Source organism: Dryas octopetala, chromosome 2 (assembly GCF_963921425.1).
Source record: "Dryas octopetala chromosome 2, drDryOcto1.1, whole genome shotgun sequence".
Taxonomy (NCBI): Eukaryota; Viridiplantae; Streptophyta; class Magnoliopsida; order Rosales; family Rosaceae; genus Dryas; species Dryas octopetala.
In genome coordinates, this window is record NC_141367.1 from 6500111 (window position 1) to 6516727 (window position 16617).

General features: G+C 37.9%; 1 long non-coding RNA gene and 1 other non-coding gene across 2 annotated transcripts; both read right to left on the reverse strand.

Moving 5' to 3' along the window:
* Positions 1 to 235: 235 nt before the first annotated feature.
* On the reverse strand, positions 236 to 4586 carry LOC147292755 (uncharacterized). The gene is made up of 3 exons (XR_015120866.1): positions 4338 to 4586; positions 3602 to 3659; positions 236 to 543 (listed from the first exon to the last, which is right to left on the reverse strand). It is a non-coding gene; the product is annotated as an uncharacterized LOC147292755 (long non-coding RNA).
* A 2839-nt stretch (positions 4587 to 7425) lies between these two features.
* Positions 7426 to 7531, reverse strand: LOC147292756 (small nucleolar RNA R71). Its single transcript, XR_015121002.1, has one exon. It is a non-coding gene; the product is annotated as a small nucleolar RNA R71 (small nucleolar RNA).
* Positions 7532 to 16617: the final 9086 nt, after the last annotated feature.

Sequence of the window (16617 nt, forward strand, 5' to 3'; positions counted from 1 at the left end):
AAGGAGATGAAGATGGGCAAACAAATTGGACCAAACTGCTCCCCACTTCTGTTAATTTCTTTAATAGAAGTTTGGTTTGATACCAATTAGAGACATAATAATAGTTAAGGTACCCAATAGATCGAGACAAATCAAAATTTAGGTACCACATTGAGACATAGGTCAAAATTCAGGTACCAAATATGAAAATAATCCTTGATAGGACCGTCCCCATATTTCACCCTGAAACCCAGAGTGATCCTGTAGGATCCAACATCAAGGCAAATCCCACCGAAAATTTGGCAAACCCAACTTGTTAAAGCTGAAGAAAAAACTTCTAATAGTCAATAGCTACCTCTACCACAGCCAAAAAGATCTTAGATCCCATAAAATGTTATGTCAATTAATCACATCCACCCAACCGCATGAATATCAGAGCATACTAAGTTTACAACCAATCAGATAGAGATAAACTTAAGAAAACATCAAGCCCACAAGGTGGTCGAACTGAGGGTGGAATGATGCCTTGACGTGGTACGGCCCGACCTCGATGATCTCTTATACCTGGCGGGAATAGTTAGAACATCACAAAGAAACAATTATGTGAGGTAACTCAGTGAGTGGACAAAATATAAAAATAAAACATTGTAATTATTTATCCTTTCAAACTCTTATAGATCACAATTTGACTCTAAGACCTCACATCACTCTTTGAAATCCCCTAGTTTTAAAACCATATCAAAATTCTTTTACAAACAAATTTAACAAACTAGCCCACGTAAAGATTTTCATTATTCAAGTAAACATGAATATTCAGAAAAAATCTTCCATAAAACATGTAAGGTAAAAATATTAAGTATAATATCACGCCAAAAATAAATGATTACATAAATAACCATATCCTCCTTTTAAATCCATGCAATCCATCCATCTCTAGGCCATGAAATAAACATCTCATCATATTCGTATCCGGAAAAACTGCAAATCATATACTTAGGAACATAAGTTCGCCACATCCTGTGCATATGCACAAACAGGCAGATAAGCTCGCCACTTCCTGTGCAAAGTGATCTCAATGCACAGGCAGGCAGGTAAGCTCGCCACATCCCGTGCAGAGCGAATAGATGCACGGGTAGGCAGAAATGCTCGCCACTTCCCGTGCAGAGCGAATCAATGCACGGGCAGATATGAATGCTCATACGTGAACACAAAGCTACCCCCAAAACCTTTCACCAATCTCCTTAAATAGAATCATTTTCAAACTTGAAACTGCTCGATTGAAATCATTTCCAAGAATCTTGAAATTTAATAATAAAACTTTCAAAATATAATATTAAAAACCATTTTCATAAACTGTCCATCATTTTTTGAAATGATTTTCTCAAACTATTAATTGTAGCATAAATCATTTGGATCATCAATAACTAGATATAATATTCATTAAATTCTTTTCATGCAACTATTCATATGAAAATCATGCAATGCAACCATGAACTCAAATCCCAATTCCTTAAATCATTTAAAATCACAGTCCACCTCCCAATGCATCAATCTAAATAAAACTCAAGATAACAAATAGAATAATAAATCATGAAATTCATAAATCATTTATAAAAACAAAGGGTCTACTCACAGGTTAATCAAGCTATGCCTAATCCATTCTGGGATTTGTTTCCATCTCACGATTATTCCCTTATTCGTCACTAGAATTAGCCGAGAAACGAGCCTCCATCGACTTAATACAAAGATTTCGCTCATTTTAGTACTCGAGGAATAATTACGCATGTTTCCGAAACAATAGGGTAAAATGACCATAATGCCCCCTTAGGTTAAATTCGGATCTAGGGTTTAACCAACGTCGAAGTTAATTTAATTAACTCAAATGTGACTACCACGACACCCACTGTAAACCAACTTAAATTCATTTTGGAACCCACATATACCTCGTTCGAAACTATTCGGTTTTACAATTCGAATTCGACTTCGCTAGCCTAGATGGTTTCGGTCAACAAATTCCTGAGCTACGACCTGTCCACAATAACAACGCGTCGCAACACAATTCAAAGTTCACCACAGTAACAATTTGGCCGTTAAACGGCTGGAACGAGCAGCAACACACGCATGGTGGCTGCCCGGCCCCAAACAACACACCAAACACTCACAAAAAAATTTACCAGAACCTGAAATTGGTCTCTGGGAGTCTCGGGGAGGCTAATTGACAGGACCATCCCCGAATTTTCACCTAAAAATCCGGAGTGGTCCTGTGGGATCCAAATGCAAGGAAAATCCTATCGAAAATCCGGCAGAACCTCCACTGAAAATGGACTAACACCCAAAATATTAAAACCTCTAAAAACACTTCTGAAAACATCAACTACCTCTACCACAACCAAAAAGGGTCTCAGACCCAAACAAATACAATATAATCATAAAGTTCTATTGTAATAAAAAAGAATGTCAGACCTAACCAAAATGAGCCACTACTTCTATTAATTTTCTTTAAAGCTAAAAGGAACTTTCTAAGTGGAAGTGACGCCTACAAGATCCGAGTAAAGAAAATGGACGTTATGCTTGAACGTGAAATGCTTGACCTCCACCAATGCTACTACTTGGGGGAAAATTTAGACAAAACAGAGAAATGGTGAGATAACTCAATGAGTGGATAATTTACGAAAAACAAAAATAAAGGTTATTTATCTTTTCATAAATCCTTAAAATCAAACTTATCTCTAAGACCTCACATTGCTCTTTGAAATCCCCTAGTTTTAAAACGCTTTCAAAAATACGTTCAAGGTTGTTAACATATCTTAATAAATCAACAAGAACATAGACAACTTATCAGAAATTCAAACACTAAGTATTCTAAACAAATCATAAATGTAAAATAAATAATTGCATTAAAACCATATAATATATTTATAACAAAGAACACCAAGTCAGTTACCCACAGAACTTATTATACATGAGCAGAGCCAAGAATCTGTCATACGCATGCATAGCCAAAAATCATGTCTTGCGTGCACGAAGAGCCACCCCCAAAGGGTTAAGCATCACGACACAGCCCAAAGCCTATATATGTGCCGTGATGGGTCCTAAAGACCTATCCGATCCAATAACTTGGAGGGTACTGAGAAGGTGGTTTGAAACTATTTCCATAACCAAATCAAAATTTCTTTTTCCACCGATAGAAATATCTTAATGTACTTCAAAAAACAAAAAAGACTTTAAATCCATAGTGTAAAACATATCTATTTTATATACAATAATGTATAAATCCAACCAATTCCTTTCAATTGAAAACCGAAGTAATAAATAAGCTATAAGTAGAAATTAAGAAACTAGAATCCTTTCCCAAAAGAGATCCATCAATTTAAACAATCCACTAAGAAAATCTTGTTTTTGAACTTATATACGAAGGTGTTTGAAAACCCGAAGTCCAATCTTATTTATCAAATCCCGAAATCAATTCAAGATACTTAGCATAATTAAATTAATGGAATTTCATAAAATTCATTTGAAAGGTAAAAATTCACTCACATTTAACACTTCTCAAACAAATCTCAAATAACCAAAATAAAACACAAAATTTCATAAATCATTTAAGGAAAAAAGATCTACTCACAGTGAGAAAATCTAATTTCGATCCTCCGCCGGATCGTCACGAGGCACGGTCGTCTCGCCTATAAAATAAACAATAAAACACAATTAATCTCGACTCGACAACATTTAAAGTGTGTCTGTGTGTACGAGGCCTAACGTCACACCCGTTTCTTGTCCGGCACAACGATTTACGATGCACAAATTAAACCCACAAACACCTCCTCAATCACCCCGAAAGCTTCCCAGCTCAAACCAACATTACCCAACCATCCAAAACAAATCCTAACTTAAAAAGAAACATGTCTGAGGCTTACTTCGATCAGAAAGTTCGTCCTAGAGTATTATCGGTAATAACAAGGTCTCAATTCTTAGTCTCAAAATAATTTTAGCTTCTCCAACCAACTTCAAAATAATCAAGATCGACAACTTATTCAACATTTGTCAAAAATAATCCTACAAATCACAAAATGGCAGTGGGGGTTCGAAATCACCGCCCAAAGTGGCTGCCCCAAATCTAATTTTTAACCAAATATACAAAAATTTCTCAATTCTTCTCAAACTTTCAATTCTAAACATCAATTTGGGTTTCCTGGAAGTGAGACTGTCCAACACCACACCAATAATAAACCCCTAACCAAAAACCCAAGGTAATCCCAAAATGACCCTAAACCCTCATATTTAATCTTCATATAAACTCAAAGATTACACAACTACAACATAAGAGATTGAAAGCCCATTAAGAGGGAAGGAAAACCCACCTTAAAACCTTGAAGATAGGAGTTGGAACTGGCAGGAAAATTGGAGGAAATGGCCGGCGTTTCTGTGGGGGATTTTCTGAGTAGAGGTCGAGTAGGGGGCTGGGTTGGCTGTAGGAGGGGCCGGGGGAGGTGGTCGGCATCGGGGGAAGCTCGCCGGAGGTCTGGGTCGGCGGTGGTGGTCGGCTTGGGTGGCTATGGTGGCTGGTGGGGTGCGGGCAGAGGGAAGGTGGCGGGAGAGAGAGAGAGAGAGAGAGAGAGAGAGAGAGAGAGAGAGAAATAGTTGTTTCTAGAGAAAGAGAGTGTATTGGGCTGTTTTAATTAAGTTATTGGGGTTTGAAATTACAAAAATACCCCATTCTAGACAATTCTCCAAACTACCCTCCACGAAGCTTCGATTTATAAACCGTCTTCGCCTGCACATTTGGGAATTCAAGTTCTAAATAACTATCTTAAAATATTAACCAAAGTTTTAAATTTTTGAAATCGCCCCCCTAAACACTATCACTCACTTCCAAACTTAAACAAGATCCGACAATAAAAATTGAACTTGAGACCCAAATTAAACTTGGGGTTGGGTCATTACACTAATTGGCAAGGAAAATCACCCAACTCGCTGCGCCAAGTGGCGGAGCTGGCCGTGGCAGCGGCGGTACAACCTGGAATTTACCCAAAACCAACTCCAATTAATCCTAATTTCACAAAAGACTCTTCAATTGCATAAAAACAACTCAAATTCAAATCCAAATTTAAGAAATTCGAAATAGGTAAAAACCTTAAAAATAGATTTTCTAATTTCTCAAAATTGAACAACCACACCTTAGGGGAAATAAAGCCTATACCTAGAGGATCAACTTTCATAATTGGGTCGAAGGCCAAACATCGCCAAAATCGACGGTGGAAGCCACCAGCCTTCACAACTTTGATTTGCTTGCTGCGGTGGTCCGATGCACAATATGAACCCACCAACAATCTGGGTCACAAAGCCACTGGAAACGACAAGAGGAACACGTCTGAGTCGGAGCTGGGTCGCAAAGCTGCTGGAAAGGGCAAGTCAACGCCGGAGCTTACCAACGGTCTAAACTAGGTCTTGGGTTTAGGGGTTTCTAGATTGAAAGGAGAACAGGGGAGGAAGAGGGAGGAGAGGCGAGGCTGGTGAGCAAAAAACCCAACCCAGTCGCCGCCAGACGCGTCTTCACGTGCCGGTGACAGGGGCGGCGGTGATGAGCCTCGCGAGAGAGACAAAGACATGGGGAGAGAGAGAGAGAGAGAGAGAGAGAGAGAGAGAGAGAGAGAGAGAGAGAGAGAGAGAGAGAGAGAGAGAATGCCAAAAATCTGATTTTGGGTTTTAAAACCCTTCCACACGGAATTACAAAAATTCCCCTACATTTGCACGTTCGTCACTCACAAACTGTAACCTTGATTTAAGCGTGCTTCGTGTCTAACTTCTCGTGGGCTCGTTACCTATTCAATGAGTTCAAATTCAAAACCAAAAGCCCACTAATTTTAAAAGTCAACTTTCGGGTCAAGCCCAAATTTAAAACAAAAATTAAAAATTTAACCCAAAACCTTTTTATTTCTCAAATTAATTTCCAAAATATTCAAAATAAATCTTTGAAAAATACGAGGTCTCACAGTTTAAAACAAATCATTTTAAACCCAATAGTCTTTGAAGCCCTGCGCTAAGCCATTGCAGCAAGCCCATGCCGTACATCCCATAGCTCTGAAACCCTAAGCCTTGTCGTACCCCCTTCCCTTGCTTCACAAGAAAAACACCCCTACCTCTATAAATATATCTCATTCTCTCACAATTAGGGGTTCACAATTTTTAGTAAATTTCAGAGAGTGTTTGAGAGAGTGACATGTGCCACTTTAGATAGAGTGAGAGACTTTGTCCCGCAAGCCCTAGCTCACCTTGCTATGAGCCTACCTTCTTGTGTAGGTTTCTCTCTTCTTCTCTCTTGTGTCGTAGCCCCCTGTGATGTTGATTTTCTATTTCGTTTGGAATTCTTGTTTTTAATTAGTTGTTTTAGTTAGTTTGTTGACCAATATGGATTGAGAGTTTATTTATTTAATTCAGCTTTGTTTCTTTATTTTCAGTATGTATTAGTTTGATTTATCTTGCATGTTAATTGTAGGTTGAATTTTTGGATTTGTCATGCTTGAACAAATCGTTTATCAGTCTCTTGGTGAATTGATTTAATGTTTGCATTTATCAAAATCTATTTATCTATTAGAACTCGTATGCTAGGCTGTATGCACTCTTTGATTAGCCACCTTAGGGTAATTGCATCTAGTAAATTTGTTAGGTTTTAGTTGTAAATAGCCAAAAACACTAAATCACGAGTAGCGAATGAGTATGCTTTGCTACTAATGCGATTCGTGCACTTACGAGTATACTTTGTATAAAATGTTTTTATTTTGTTCTAAGAAAACAATCAACAAGTTTTTGGCGCCGTTGCCGGGGAATGGGTTTTAATATCAATGAATTGATTTGATTAGTCATTAATTAGATTTATTTTTGGTAATTTTTTTTTTTAGTTTAATAAATGCCATGACTTTATAAGCGTTTTTCTTATTAATTTTGGTGTTTGCTCTTGTTTAGGTAGTGTTTTATGAACCCTGAATTTATAGAGAGGTTGGAGAGGCTTAAGAACGAAACTTTAGGGAATCCGAACAGCAGCCCTCCATCTATTGCATCCGAGTTGAGTGGTGAGGAAATTGAAACCGAAGAGATGGCTAATGCTAACGCGAATGTGCTGCAACCCTTGAGTCACTTTTTAGCACTCTCGCTGCCCACGCAAGCTTCATGCATCTGATATGCAACCATAGCTACTGATTTTGAGATCAAAAGTGGTCAAATCCACTTGTTGCCGAGTTACCATGGTCTGAATGGAGACCTTATCCACTTCCTAAAGGAATTTTCTGGAGTTTTAGAATGCGGATCAATACCATTTGAGAATGTTTCCTTTCGCGCTTAAGGACAAGGCAAAGAGATGGTTGTACTCGTTGCCTAGTGGTTCAATGTCAACTTGGGACGACCTATGTAACAAGTTCTTAACAAGGTTTTATTCTGCTGCCAAGACAAATGAAATTTGGAAGGAGATACTTGGGTTTGTGCAAAAGGCCGAGGAGCCATTCCATGAGACTTGGGATAGATTTAATGAGTTGCTTACTAGCTGCCCGCACCACAACTTGTCCCCTTGGTATGTGATTTGTTGTTTTTATCAAGGACTTTTGGAGAGGGACCAAGCCAAAGTGGATTCGGCATGTGGTGGTGCTTTTATGTCCAAAACTGAAGATGAGGCTAATGAGTTGTTTGAGTCACTCTTTTTGAATTCGCAACAATGAGATATGAATCGTTCAAGGGGAGGATCAAAGAGAGGATTATATGAGGTAGCCGATACACCTAATTCAATGGAGGGACAACTCGCTGAAATTAAGACAATAGTGCAGCGGTTATCACTAGCTTAAGAGAAGATGATGAGTGTGCAAGCACAAGAGAATGATGTGGAACAAGTGAATCAAGTTGGGAACTTGCCTAGGGTGCCTTATGATTCGTTTTCTAACACTTACAACCCTGGATGGAAGAACAACCCTAATTTTAGGTGGAGCAACAACAATGGACAACAAGCTAGTGGAAGCAACAGTAATAAGCCCTATGTGCACCCTAATGTCGAGAGGTCTAGCTTAGAGGAGAAGATTGCTCAGATTGCTCAAAGCACCACTTCCCTAGCTCAAAGCACATATGCATTTATGAACCGAACCGAACCGAGCAGCAGTTGCAAGCTAATTCGAAGGCCATTGTGAATTTGGAGAGTTAATTAGGGCAAATTGCTACAACTCTAGGTCATAGAGAGAAGGGGAAGCTACCTAGTCAGCCCGTTGTTAACCCAAAGAATGAGGAGCATGTGAATGCTATACTAAGGACAACTCCAAGAAAGTGGGTGAGAGTAATCAAAACTAAGAAGGTACGTGATTGAGATCGTTGATAGTGAGGAAGAGGAGGATCCGATTATGACTGAAGAGCATAAAGAGGAGTGCGTGATCCCTCTCATTTCGGACATTGATGTCACCAAGTTTCCAGCAACCATGAGGGAATTGAAGTCAATTGAGAAAAAGGTTGAGGAGCAAGGGCATAGCCACAATATTCCAAAAGAAATTAGTAAATGCCTCTTCATGACCTATCCAACAAAGAAGAAGGATTTGGGCACTTTGATCATATCTTGCAGCATAGGGGAGAGTCTGATTGAGAGGGCTTTGATTGACAATGGCTCTGCTATTAATGTTATGCCGCTGAGTGTGTTCAAGAAGCTTGGATTTGTGGAAGTTGACATGCATCTGTTTACTACAACTATTCGCTTTGCAAATTATTCGGTTGAAAAACCCCTTGGTATGCTGATTGATGTTTTGGTTAAATGTAGAAGTTTGCTAATTCCTACTGATTTCATAGTGCTAGATGTTCCAAGAATTTCAGGAAATACTTCTATTCTTCTTGTGAGACCATTTTTGAGCACCAATAATATGGAGTACAAAGCTTTGGGGTGCTCAATGACAATCCGCCACAGGAATCACCAAGAGAAGTACAAGCTTACGTATGACTTCCCGAAAAATGAGGAGCCAACTTTTTATGGAGATGAGAAGGAGGAGATGGAGAAATTTTTCAACCCATTCTTGGAGGATGCCAAAAGCAGTAATGAGAAAAAGAAGAAGAGAGGATGCGAGTAAAGGAATTACATGTCAGGCTGTGAGGCCCTGGAAAATTTTGGTGTTTGATTTTCAAAGGTTTGGAGATCAAAAGTTGTTTGTGAACCAATAGGAAGTTTGTACTCGTTTTTACGAGCACGTAGGTTTTTTCTGAGTCCCGGAGTGTTTTTGGTTAATTTTAGAAGTTAAGGGAATTTCAAAAATTAAAGTTTATTGGGTAGGAAGATCTTGGCCGTTGATTTATTTTGATCTAATGGCCAGGATGGTGACATGTGGCAGCAGGTGGTGGCAAAGGAGGAATCCACGTGAAGGCAGGAAAACTAGGTGGAACTTTGTGGAAAGCACCACCGAGGGCTCAGTTAAGCCACCGAGCGATCGGCGTGCCTTGCCGAGCACTCGGCAGTCCGGCGAGGGCTCGACATGGTTTTCTTTAAATAGCCCCCCCAGTTTCATTTCTCATCCGCAGCATCTTTCTCTCTCTCTCTCTCTCTCTTTCTCTCTCTCAGTTTTCTCGTTTCTCTCTGTTCTCTCTCCTCAGTTGAGAATTTTGTTTTTGGTTTTTGGGGTCTCTTCGCCCGCGGAGGTAGTGAGGTGGTAAAGTACACGTAGTGTTTTAGGATGCACGGAATCCAAGTGGGTGGACTTTATGTATTTATTTTGTGGGTAAAACTGTGTATTTATTTTGTGTTATTTAACTGTGTTTTTCAGTTAATTGCTTGTGTGCTAGAATTTGGTATAATTCTAAGATTGGAATCATGTTTGTGATTCGAGGATGATTTTGAACCTATATGATTAATTGGTTTATATATTATGAACTATAGAGGTTAGTAGTTGTGATTAGACATTTAATTTGCCAGATGGATTGATGTTATTAGATTATCCTGTGATTCGAGGATAGATTGTTGGGCCAGATAGGCTAATTGTGATTTGAGAATATCTTGGGATGACCGTGTTGACCGGATTTGAGATTAATGTACCGACATGTCAAGATATTGTGGTTTGACACGATCTGAGAGTAACAAGTGAATTGGGTAGGTTGAGATACCAATGTGATTATATAATGTGGCAGGTAGCTCAGACATTACTGTGGGCCATTGTACGTGGTTGTTTGACAGGACCTTCCCCAAATTTTATCTTGAAACTCGGAGAGGTCTTGTGGGAATCCAAAATCAAAGAAAATCCTACCAAAACTTCGGCAGAACCTCCCTTGAAAATAGACTAACCCAAAATTTATGAAACCTGTAAAAACACTTCTAAAAACTTCAGCCACCTCTACCACAACCAAAAAGGGTCTCAGACCCTACAAATACAAAATAATCTTATAATCTAAGTATGGTTATCTGAGTCACTACTCCTATTACAAAATTTTTTACAGTTAAAGAAAAGAAACTTCCAAAATGGAAGCGATGCCTACAAGATCCGAGAAGATAAAATGGACGCTATGCCTCGACGTGATTGGCTCGACCTCCACCAATGCTACGGCCGGGGCGGAAACAATTTAAGACAAAACAAGAAAATTGTGAGATAAACTCAGTGAGTGGAAAAGCTAAGAAAACGAAACATAAAATTTAATTATCTTTTAGAAGTCATAAAATAAAAATCTCCAAGACCTTACAATTGTTTTTTTTTTTTTTTTAAATCCCCCAGCTTTAAAACTATTTTCAGAGTCTTTTTCAAACGTCAAAGGAACTATTTAAATACACGATAGAAGGGTTAAACAAGTAAGAAGTCGTTCTTTGAAACTTTCTGAGTAAAAGTATTTTGTAGCACCATATTTAAGAATCAAAATTAACATAAAAATAAATTTCCTTTTTAAACTTATGTCATAGAAAATCCTTGAAAACGAGAATGAAGTTTCACCGTACTCAAACCCGTAACTGCAGATAATGTCCTAGCCACAATCCCTCGTCCGGGCAGGCTCAAATCCTGGCCACAATCTCGTACATAGAGATCACTCTGCACGAGTCCTGGCCACAATCTCGTACATAGAGATCACTCTGCACGAGCAGGCTCATATCCTGGCCACAATCTCGTACGGAGAGGTCACTCCGCACGAGCAGGCTCGTATCCTGGCTACAATCCCGTGTATTTATACAGGCAGACTTGTCCGATCAATACATGCATTTACACATCAGTTTCAAAATACTCTTTAAAATCTCTACTTACTTTTGAAATAAAAGAACAACCATTTTCTTTCCCTCAACTCCCTCCTTAATAATCCAAACCCTAAAGTGTCATTTCCTCAATTCACAAATGTCTCAAACCAAACATAAATATTAAATGAGATCAACATCCAATATTTATGTAATCTTTTCATAAAATAAGTAAAAATTTAAAACACGCCTTTTAAATAAAGGTATCTTCAATATGAATTCACGTATGAAAACATGTGAAAATATTTCTGGATCGCTTAAATTATAGATTCCAAGATAAGGGTAATCGGACTAACATAAACGGTTATTTAAGAAAGCTTAAGATTTAAAACTCAAGGTCAATTCAAATATAACCAAAGAGATTGAAATCCCATAGTAAAGCATAATTTATTAAGATCAAGGTCCACTCACGAATTGGAAAATCTAGTTTCGATCCTCCGCCGAATCGTCACAAGCCACGGTCGTCTCACCTAAATAAAAAGCAATAACATACAATTAGTCTCATCTCAACAATCAATAAAATGTGTGTGTGTGTACAAGGAACCCGACTGGCTACTTCATGTTCTTCCCTATGGTTAGAAATCACTTCTTTAAAACTATGACACTCTAAAACCTATTCCCAAAACATCCTCGGCTCGACCCACGACACCCATGATCTCAAACTAGACCAAAATCTCAAAATGAACCCTACACGTGGCTCACCTAAAACAAGAAAATCATTCGAGGATAGCTTCGTTATCTAAAAAGTGTCCAATTTCAATCTCAAATAAACTTTGGTCCACCCGAACAGCCTCCACCTACCAAAATTGATAACCAACTTAGTAAAGACATTCAAATTGATGCTAGATAATCAACATGACAGCGGGGTGGTCAGAACCACCACCGTCGCCGCTCAAAGTGGTGACACCAACATCGAATTCCACAATTTCTCCAAAATCCACAACCTTTTGGGTATTTAAAGTCGGGGGGAAGAGAAAATGAGGAGAGAGAGAGAGAGAGAAAGACTGGTTTTGGGTATTTAAAACTCATTTATGTAAATTTATAAAATTGCCCCTCACTTCAAATGTCTGTATCTCTCAAACCGTAACTCGGATCGACGCGCTACTTGTCTACGAACTCGTGAACTCGAGACCTATTCAATGTGCCCAAAGTCGAAGACGAAAACCCACTAATTTTAAAAGTCAACTTTTGGGTCAAGCCCAATTTAAAACAAAAATTAAAAATTAAATCTAAAACCTTTTATTTCTCAAATAAATTCCCAAAGTATTTAAAATAATTCATTGAAAAAAAATACGAAGTGTCAATTTAATCTCCCACTACGCCTCTAAATGACAATTACGAATAAAAAATTTAAATATCTAATGAAATTTGGGTCGGGTCGTTACATTGTTGCCAGATCGTACAAATGATCTTAAGTATGTGTAGCAAATGGCTAGGTTTACAATCAGAGATGGTCACTCTCTCTACCAGTTCATTTTTACATTGGATCAGTCGTGAGATTGTTCATGTTGGTGATTGGCCAATTTGGATCGGCCATTGTGTTGATTTGGTGGTTAGTGCTTGGTTAAGCACATGAACACTTTAGTAAGCATGATTGTTGGAGATGCTTGTTATCGACTTAGTTCTTATTTTAGCTAAGTTAGTGGTAAGTTTTGGTACCACGTTTGGTACAGGAACACTTGGAGATGTGTGTTTGTGTGTGACTTGTAGTCACTGTTTATTTGTGGTTGTGGGTGTGAGTCATCTCACCAATATATGCGAGCTTGCGAAAGCTTACAGGGTTTGTTCTTTAACCCGGTGCACCATTCAACAGTGCAGCTGTTGGTTTTGCAGGTTAAGTAAGACTGAGGAAGCAGCGTGGAGGAGATGTGGCAATTGATAATCTAGAAGTGATTTTCTTTTTTATTTTGTAAAGAGTTTTGTATTTACTTCAGCTCATTAATATTCGAAACAGTTGTACAAGGTTACTATTTATTTATGTAATCTTTGGGGTTGATTTTTAATCAAAGTATTTGAGTCATTTATTCCGCTGCGTAGTTTGCATTCTGATCCAACCTAGTATTTTGTTTTTAAACTTAGCCTTACATTGATTGTTTGGTTCTAGATGCGAGTTGCTGAGCTTGGTAGTTCCATCTAGGGCTGAATGGTCAGTGTGGCGCTATAACGCACCCGAATCTTCAAGCTGGAGGGTTTGGGGCGTCACACAGGCTAACGACATAAAATCAAGTGCTGATTGGGAGGCAACCCAAGCTTTTTCAAGAATCCAAAGGAAACCAATAAAAACCAAGGAGGCCGCGCCTACACTTGGAGTGTCCAAACTTGCATTCGCAAGTAAACAATTTCCCTATTTTGCTTCATAAGACAATTTTTATTTCAGTTGTGTGTTTTGGATATTTGTTACTTCCCTTTTACTTAATTTGAGCATTCATGCATTTATTTCTTTCACATTGTGGGCAATGTGTCATTTAAGTTTTAGGGGAAAGGCAATGTCATTGGTTTTTGTTTTTCTTAGGTTTGGTTTTTAGGGTTCTAGTTTTTTTTTTTATTTTTTAATTTCAAATTTTGGCCCAGAGGTCTGGTCCTCTTGAGCGATTTCTAGAGCTGAGCTCTCTAGAGGTCTGGTCCTCTGGGGCATTTAAAAAAAAAAAAATTATTTTTCAATAAGGGTGTCAAACACTATCAAGATGCAATTATCTAAGTTCATTACATCTTTGTGATGTGAGTGATCCTTAGATATCATTGCGACATAATTTTAAATAAAAACAAAGTTTTTGAGTCTTTTTGTTTGTTTTTGGGTGGTTTTGAGTTATCAACTAATTGATTTAATTATGTATGGTTGTTATGAGCATGTTTAGTTTGTGTGTATATTTTGTATTCTTCTTCTTCTAATAGTGTTCCATAACATATCACGTAATTCTATGTCATTAAGCCTTGTTGATATGCACTTAGGTAACAATTTGAATGACTAATGATTTATATGCATGATAGAGTAGATTTGTGAGACCTAATTGAGCTTTGAGCCTTATTCTTAAATTCTTGAGTGTTGCGCACCACTCTAATTCTGTTATTGTCATAAAAGTCATCGCTTTGATCTCATTATCTTTCATTTGATCGATTGCTTGGAATATACATAATCATGAATCAATGAGCTAGTACTCCTTTCTTGATTACACAAAGCATGTTTGTATTTTCATGACTCTTGAGAAATGAATTTAGGCCTTGATTGTCTAACCCATTGCCTAAAGACATACCCATTTTGTGTTCTATCCCTAGTAACTCATCTTGAGCCCTTTAAGCTGTATTCTTTGTTACCCCACACCAAACCCTAAGTTTGGGGAAGTTCTACCCCTTCCGCCTGTTTTACCCTATCTATGGTATTGTGATGTTTACACATGTTTGCTGAGGTGGAAAAAAAATGAATGTGCATAGCCGATACAAAAATGTGCTGAAATAGTATGCATGCTATGCCCTATGTATATATATATATATAAAAGAAAAAAGAAAGAAAGACATGAGACGGTTTCAAGAGAAGAAATGAGCAAAAGAGTTCAATTTGAGCTGTGTAGTGCAAAGAAGCAAGGTGTGCCTCATAACGATCAATTGTTTTGCAATTCCATAGTATCTAGCCATCTGTGTTCCTTTCCTTTCAATATCATATCCTAGCTAAAGCCTTCATTACAATCCTATTAAAGCCCTAGCTGATCTCAAGAGACATGTATTATACTTATATGGAGTCTAATTGAGAAGGGAGCCTTAATTTGGTCATTGAATCCATTTCAAGCACTTTGATTTCTTTCCATGAGGTCATTATTTCTTTATAAATGTGCCATTACTTCATGTACTTATGTGAGCTAATTGTTTTTGTTACATATTTTCTCTCACATATATCTTTGAGTGCACATACCAACCCAATGCTCGAGTGCTTTATTTCTGAGAGTACACCATAGTGAGGATTGGAGTTGAATCTAACTTGTATATATTGATTTAGTTTTGTTTATCTAACACCTGAGTTTATGTCAAAGATCGCCTATATGACAATAGAGGAGTGAGGTTTGTTATTTGAAATGTTATTAGAATTTGGAGAATAAAATTTATGTCTTACTTTCCTATGTGATTAATGGTTGTGCACATGAATTCGATTGTTGGGATGCTTGAGTCATTTTAGAATCTTTTCTTTATTTTATTTGCTTGAGGACTAGAAAAATTTAAGTTTGGGGGTGTGATGAGTGTGCATTTTTGTATCATTTTATGATACTAATTCCCTAACCTAGAGTGCAAGAACTTGATATTTTTGTATTTGTTGTCTTGTTTTCGTGTTTGTAGGTCAAATGAAGCAAAAATAGGAAAAAAAAAAAAAAAAAAAAAAGCAAAATGAGTTGTTTTTGGACATTTCCTAGTCAAACTAGGAAAGGAGCAGAAACCCTAGTCAAAAGGGAATTCCTAGTCACAAGAGGAAATAACAAGCCAAGAATCATAATTGTTAAGCAAAAAATGAGAAAACCTAATTGGAACAGAAAATTCTGGTTGAACTAGAAAACCTAACCCTATTAGGGATAGGAGTCCTAATGGTGTTAGGAATCACTAGGGGCAATATGGTCAGTATAAGAAATCGAAATGGACATGAAATCCTACATCTACAAGGAATCCTAGTGAGACTAGGAAAGGTTGGTAAAAGTCAACTCGATTAAGTCAAAGTTCCAGAAACTTCTAGAAGGTATTGAACATTTATGGAATCAAATGGGGTGAAGTGAAGAATTCGAATCCAAGAGGGGCAAAATCTGATGGTCAAAGGCAAGGTCAAGGGTCAACTATGACACATCATGAAGTCACTTGGGGCTTGGACCTAGGTGAAGTCGAAAATTAAAGAGGACAAGGTGGTAGCCCATGCGTACATGCAAGTGAGGATGGAAGCCCATGCGCTAAGCCCTTGCAGCAAGCCCATGCCGTACAGCCCATAGCTCTGAAACCCTAAGCCTTGTCGCACCCCCTTCCCTTGCTTCACAAGGAAAACACCCCTACCTCTATAAATATATTTCATTCTCTCACAATTAGGAGTTCACAATTTTTAGTAAATTTCAGAGAGTGTTTGAGAGAGGGAGAGGCGGCACTTTAGAGAGAGTGAGAGACTTTGTGCCGCAAGCCCTAGCTCACCTTGCCGTGAGCCTACCTTCTTGTGTAGGTCTCTCTTTTCTTCTCTCTTGAGTTGCAGCCCCCTATGATGTTGATTTTCTGTTTCGTTTGGAATTCTTGTTTTTAATTAGTTGTTTTAGTTAGTTTGTTGACCAATATGGATTGAGATTTTATTTATTGAATTCAATTTTGTTTGTTTATTTTCAGTATGTGGTTTGATTTATCTTGCATGTTAAGATGTAGGTTGAATTTTTTTTTTTTTCATGCTTTACCAAATCGTTTATCTGTCTCTT